This window comes from Panthera uncia, assembly GCF_023721935.1.
Source record: "Panthera uncia isolate 11264 chromosome A1 unlocalized genomic scaffold, Puncia_PCG_1.0 HiC_scaffold_17, whole genome shotgun sequence".
Classification (NCBI taxonomy): Eukaryota; Metazoa; Chordata; class Mammalia; order Carnivora; family Felidae; genus Panthera; species Panthera uncia.
The window spans coordinates 144,368,211-144,375,094 of record NW_026057577.1 but is presented as its reverse complement, the minus strand read 5'-3'; the positions used below and the strand labels follow the sequence as shown (position 1 = coordinate 144,375,094).

Sequence of the window (6,884 nt, the reverse complement as noted above, 5' to 3'; positions counted from 1 at the left end):
CAAGATCATGACCCCAGCCGAAGTCGGACGCTTCACCGACTGAGCCACCCAGATGCCCTCAGATGTCACTTTTGCTGGGATCTTTCTCCCACATCTCCTCACACGCTGGCTTCTCTCTGGGGTTCCCAGCACGGTTTGCAACTTGTTTACAAAACTCCTCTGGCTTTGCTTGATAATGCTGGGTCAATATTTTCTGTCTAGGCTTGGTCAGCTCCATGAGGGAGGGCGTCAGCACCATTCAGTTTATGTCCCCTTCAGTCAGGCAGAGTTGGCCGCGCATAGTAGGCGGTTTGTATCTGCTTGTTGAATAAAATTGGGTGCCGTGTCTGGCTGTCAGTTATATACCTTGATTTTGAAATACTTAAAACTAAGGTTTCAGGGTCCTATATTTCAGTTTTTTAATCCACTTCGAGTTGATTTTCGTGGCCGGTGTGAGATAAGGATCCAATGTCATTCTCTTGGAGGTGCATATGCAGTTTTCCCGGTACCGCTCATTGAGGAGACCATTCTTTCCCCGCCGCGTGTTCTCGGAGCCCTTGTCGAAAATCAGTTGACTTTACATGCTTGAAACCTTTTCTGGGCTCTATTCTCTAGTCCGTTGACCTGGGTGTCTGCTTTCGTGCTGGTACTATACTGTTTTCATGACTACAGCTTTGTGATATCATTTGAAATCAGGGAGGGTGATGTCTTCAGCATTGTTCTTTCTCAAGGTTGCTTCAGCTCTTTTGTGGTTCCATACAAATTTTCGATTCTTATTTTCCTATTTCTGTTAAAAATGCCGTTAGAATTGTGATGGGGATTGCACTCAATCTGTGTGTTGCTTTGGGTAGTGTGACTATTTTAACAATATTAATTCTTCCAACCCGTGAACACAAGATATCTTTCCATCTTTTTTTTTTTTTATACTTTCTTCAGTTTCTTCCATTAATATTTTACAGTTTTCAGTGTACAGATCTTTCGCTTCCTTGGTTAAATTTATTCCTAAGTATTTTATTCTTTTTTGATGGTATCATCAATGGAATTGTTTTCTCGATTTCCTTTTCAGATAGATCTTGATTGGTGTAAAGAAATGTGGCTGATTTTTGCATGTTGATTTTGTATCCGACAACTTCACTGAAACTCGTTATATTATTTCTAATAGTTTTTTGTGCCGTTTTTAGGGCTTTCTATATATAGGGTTGCATCATCTGCAGTGATAATCTTCTTTCTTTCTTTCTGATTTGGATGCATTTCATTTCTTTTTCTTGTCTGATTGCTCTTTCTAGTTCTTCTAGTACTGTGTTGTGTAGAAATGGTGACAGTGGGCATTCTTGTCTTATTCCTGATTTTAAAGGAAAACCTCAGTTTTTTCCTCATTGATGAGGATGTTACCTGTGGGCTTTTCATAAGTGGCCTTTATTATATTGAGGCTTCTCCACCTTGGCATTAATGGCGGTTGGGACCAGGTAATTCTTTGTTGTGGGGATCATCCTGTGCACTCTGGGGTTGAACAGCATCCCTGGCCTCAGCCCAGTAGCATCCCTCCACCCCCCACAGTTGTGACAACGAAAAATGTCTCCAGACATTGACTAATGTCCCCTCAGGGAACAAAATCACTCCCCAGGGGATGATCACTGAAATAGAGGACAAAAGGAAGTGAAATTGTTTTGAGTTGTGAATGCTGGTACCTACTTACATGGAGAAATTCCTGAGGTCTGGCACAGAAAAGTCTATAGCATTTGGCACATCTGGCCGCTCTCTCCTGCCTCTTACTCTTCATGAAGCGCTTTTAAAACTTCCACGGCTTCTTTGGAAAGTTGTGTTTACCAGCTCCTGTGCAAGGCTCCTGGTCCACAAAATGAGCTGGTGTCCTCAGTGCAGTAGACGCGCCTCAGTGTCTCAGGCGGACTATTTGTTGTTGTTAGAATCTGAATGTTATACTTCATTTTCCTCTTGGAAAATACTCATAATAGGACAAGTTGTGCTTTTGAAAATGTAATACGAGGAGATGAGCCTCAAGAGGCATGACGCATCCACTCAGATTTCCCAGAGTTTGTCTTCAGTGATGATCATTCCGGCTTCATCCGGTGCTCGGAGAACGTGTGACGTGTGGAGGCGGCCACCACATGCTCGTGGATATTTAATTGATCATGAAGCTAATGAGTAGCCAGAGACGACCCACATCACGCCTGGCAAGACTGTGATGTGCCTTCTAGCACGTAAAGCCCACATTTGGTTTTGATTTCAGAGGGATTTTTATTAACCAGTCGCACTCCAAGCAAACCCCGGACTGCAGTGCTTCCTTTAAAAAGAAGCACCACAAACGCCGTTTGCATTAAATATGCTTCTTGGTTTTGGCTCCTGAGCTTTGAAGTGACTTTCTCCTCAGTTCGAGGGATGCGTTGAGTTAGCACATGTTTATTGAGCAGGTGCACCTGTCGCAGGCGCTGTTCTCGGGACCGGAGTGCTGAACAAAGTCTGAAATCCCCACTCGGATGGGGCTCGTGGGCTCTGGGGGGAGAGAAGCAATAACCTAGGCATTTCAGTAAAAGGCATGAAACCGCTAGCATGGGTTGGAGCACGGGGTGCCGAGGAGAAACGGTAAAGCGGGCGAGGTGTGAGCGGACGGTGCGGGGCAGATCTGAACCTTGGAGCAAAGGCAGGAGAGAAGTCAAAGTCTTGGCTGTGCTGTTGTCTAGGGGAAGGGCAGTCCAGATGCAGCAGCAACGGCAAAGGGCTGTGTGGTGGGAACACAAGGAATGTTCTGAAACAGCCGGAAGCCCGGAGAGGCAAGAGCTGAATGGAGAGAGGGAGCTGGCAGGAGAGGTCAGAAGGGACTGATGAGATCACTTAGTGAGCGAAGACCAGTCTTGGGCAATGAGAGTTAGAGGGGAAGGAAAAACACCCGGTTCCACTCTGTAGGGAAAGTTTCAGTAATGTCCCATTGAAACACGGTGCTGTTTCCAGTGAACAGAACAGGTATTTGGGGCCACAGGTCTGTAAGGACTGGTGGTGGTGAGCTGGTCTGTTACATCACACTTAACTGGATTAATGTCTTTTCAGCAGTCATGTGACTGAATCAGGTGTTTCATGGATGCACGTTGGGTTGGCAGCCGAGGTCCCCAGACGTTGCCCTTGGTTCACAAAGCTGTATTTGGGCTGCTCATGTAGCGTCCTTAAACTTCAGCTTTTTTAGGACTGACTTCAAGTCCGTGTGGCCATTTCCCTTGGATGCAGGTTGTTTGAGAATGTGCTTGTGCGAGTCCGTAGGAGCTCTGAGGCTTCACTCTTGGGAAAGGAGACCCTGAAAGAAATCCCAGAACCGGAAAGCACTTTTGGGGTGCTTGTGGCTTCCTCTGTCAGCCCCCGTGGCCTGGCTGCCCAGGCACCTGCTGCAGGCAGGTGTGCGGGGCTCCCTCCCACAAAGAGGTAGCTGGGCTGTGGTGTTTGATGGGTTTCCATGTGAGGTTGAGGGCATCGAGCAGGACATGCATGAAGCAGAGCCAGAGTTCTGGGGTGAAAGGTAGAGGGCTGAGCCTCACTGCCACGCCCAGCATGGGGCCCAATGCAGGGCTCTATCATAGGAACCTTGAGATCCTGGCCTGAGCCGAAATCAAGAGTTGGGTGCTTAACTGACTGAGCCACCCAGGTGCCCCTGGACGCTATCTTCATGTGTAATTGAGGAATTTGCTGTTGGCCTCCCAGTGTCCCAGTGGATTCAGATGAGGAGAGATCTTTCTAGTGCAAATGTGGGCCTTTTGCAATACATTTACAGTTACCAAGGCTTTATTCTTGTGTTTCCTGGGTCTCAACAGCAGTATACGCTTGGAGTTGGGGGAATCTTTTGCTTGCTGACGTTCCAGGTGCGGTGCAGTTTCTGATTTTAGTGACTCATGAAGATCCTTCTGGGTGGAGTCTGACTTCCCCTGTCAACGATCACAGCACCCTCCGATCCTTATTCCGATACCCTGACATGTAGCAGTAATATTTATTAGATATTCCTTCTGCTTCCAATGTAAGTATTCGGGTGCGGAAAATGAAAACAAAACAAAAGCAAGACAAGAAAGAGCCACGTACAGGGGCGCCTGGGTGGCTCGGTCGGTTAAGTGTTCAATTCGGCTCAGGTCATGATCTTGTGATTCGTGGGTTCGAGCCCCGGATCCGGCTCTGTGCTGACAACTCAGAACACGGAGCCTGCTTCGGATTCTGTGTCTCCCTCTGTCTGCTCCTCCCCAACTCAGGCTCTGTCTGTCTCTTTCTCTCTCAAAAATAAATAAACATTCAAAAAAATTAAAAAAAAATAGAGCCACGTACAAAGAAGAAAATATAAACACGTCTCATTGGTACCCGGAGATAACAAAGTCAACGTGATCTGTCCCTCTGTTTATCTGTCTCTAAAGTTTATCCTGTAAATACAGGATATCCTTCTTTTTTCACCTATAAGCATAGTCTGAGCTCATTTCTCTATTATTATTATTTTTAAAGATTTTATTTTTAAGCAATCTGTACACCCAATGTCAGGCTCAAGCTCAACCCCGAGATCAAGAGTCACGCGCTCTACCAACTGCGCCAGCCAGGCACCCCCATTTCTATGTTTAAAGTACTTAAGAATCTTGATTTTTAAAAACCTGTTACTGCGTTTGTCATTGTTTATTTAATCATCTGTTGGACATTTTCCTTGTTTCTGAAATTTTTCTACTTAGATAATGCTCTGATGAATGGATGTCTTAGTATATCTTTTATTGGCACTTGGAACGTTGCTTTTTATGTCAAGTTTTAGGAGGCATATTATAGGGTTTAAGGGTTTGAGCCTTTTCCGGGACACCTGGGAGACTCAGTCAGTTAAGCGTCCAGCTCTTGGTTTCGGCTCCCGTCATGATCTTGCAGTTTCGTGAGTTCGAGTCCCACGGCTGGCAGGGTGGAGCCTGCTTGGGGATTTTCTCTCTCTCTCTCTCCCTCTCTCTCTCTCTCTCTCTCTCTCTCTCCCTCTCTCTCCCTCTCTCTCTCTCCCTCTCTCTCTGCCCCTCCCCTGGTCGTGCTGTCTCCGTATCTCTCAAAATAAATAAATAAACTTAAGAAAGGAAAAAAAAGAAGAGTATGAGCCTTTTAAAGGCTATTTTGCTTTCTAGGAAGACTACCGATTTCTCCTTCCACGCGCATGTTTATGAAATTGCCTGTTTTGCTGGATCCCCATGACACGGAACATTTGTTGTTAAAAATATTGAAAGGGGTTTGTTGGTTTCTGAAGGATTGAAGTCACGCAGTCTTATTGTGAAATGTTCAGATAAATAGAAAGGCAAAATGCCAAATCCGAAAATCTCTGATCTAGAGATAATTACACGTTTTAGGTTTAACTTCAGTCATTTAATATAATATGGGACATATGATCTGCTTTCCTTAGTAACTTATTGAGGACATCTTTTCATGTCAGCAAGTACACACCATTATTTTATTATTATTATTTTTTATAAGTAGGCTTCCCATCCAGCACAGGGCCCAACTCGGGGCCTGAACTCATGACCGTGAGATCAAAACCTGAGCTGAGATCAAGAGTCAGGTGCTTAACCAACCAACTGAGCCACCCGGGCACCCCACACGTCATTATTTTTAACTACAGCAATATAATCTATTTTCTGTATGTTTTCAGTGATTTAGCTTATGACTTCCTGGTGGACACTGAGATTATTTCTAGTTTGTCCTTTATGAGCGATACGGCGGTTTACATATACGTTTGCATTTTGATCCAGTTTTTTTTTTTTTTTTTTTTTTTTTTTTTAAGGAAATCGTTAGGTCTTGAGTTTGGATGCACATGGTGGGTCCTATTATTTTCCCCCAAAATTCCGCCTCTCCCTGGAGCACGAGTAGGCTTCTCTCTCCATAGCATTATGCTTGGCCATCCCACTTACTCTGGCAAAATCAGTGTCATTTTTGGCCATCAGTTTAAGACCCATGGCATATGGTTTGCCATACCCACTTGTCCCTCTGCGGTGAGACTCGAAATATTCTAGGTAGAGCCTCCTCCACGAACTCGAGTCCTGGAGGGGAGACAGCATCAAAGAGCCACGGCCCACCTTCAGTGGATGTGTCATGTGAGCAAGTAGACATTTGTCATAAGCCACTGAAATTTTGGGATTGCTTGTTACTGCTGCACAACGTAGCTTAACCTGACTGATACTAACAAATTGCCCACTAGAATCGGCTCATGGTTTTAGCAAGATAGAAAAGTACCTTTCCTTTCACTCACCCTTCTAAATCTTTTCTAACTCGTGGTAAGAAAATGACATCTCACTTTAACATGAGTGTGTCTGATGATTAGCAGGGTCAAAGCATGTTTCATATAACATCAGCTTCATATCTATCCTTTGCCCATTTTTTTATGAGTTTGTGTTTTCTTGAGTTCTAAGAATTTTGAAAATATGCTAAAGATGTTATTTGTCTAGCATATGTTCCACATTCTTCTTCCAGTTTGTATTTATTTTTTAACTATTTTTTAAAATTTATTTATTTTGATAGAGAGAGGGAAAGAGAGAATCCCAAACAGGCTCTGTGCTGTCAGTGCAAAGCCTGATGTGGGGCTTGATCCCACGAACCATGAGATCATGACCTGAGCCGAGACCAAGAGCCAGATGCTTAACCACCCAGGTGCCCTTGTGTTTATTTATTTAAAAAATATTTATTTATTTTTGAGAGAGAGAGAGAGTGAGAGAGGAGAGAGTGAGCACACAGGGTAGGAGCAGGGAGAGAAGGAGACCCAGAATCCAAAGCAGGCTCCAGGCTCTGAGCTGTCAGCCCAGAATCTGATGCAGGACTTGAACTCATGAACTGTGAGATCATGAGCTGAGCTGAAGTTGGATGTTTAACCAACTGAGCCACCCAGGTGCCCTCCCTGTATTGATTCTGTAAAT

General features: G+C 44.6%; 1 protein-coding gene across 1 annotated transcript in view; it reads left to right on the top strand.

Annotated features, from left to right (window-relative positions):
- ANKRD33B (ankyrin repeat domain 33B) overlaps positions 1–6,884 on the top strand; it is an 83,491-nt gene that overhangs the window by 18,384 nt on the left and 58,223 nt on the right. The gene's annotated exons all lie outside the window — the stretch shown is intronic.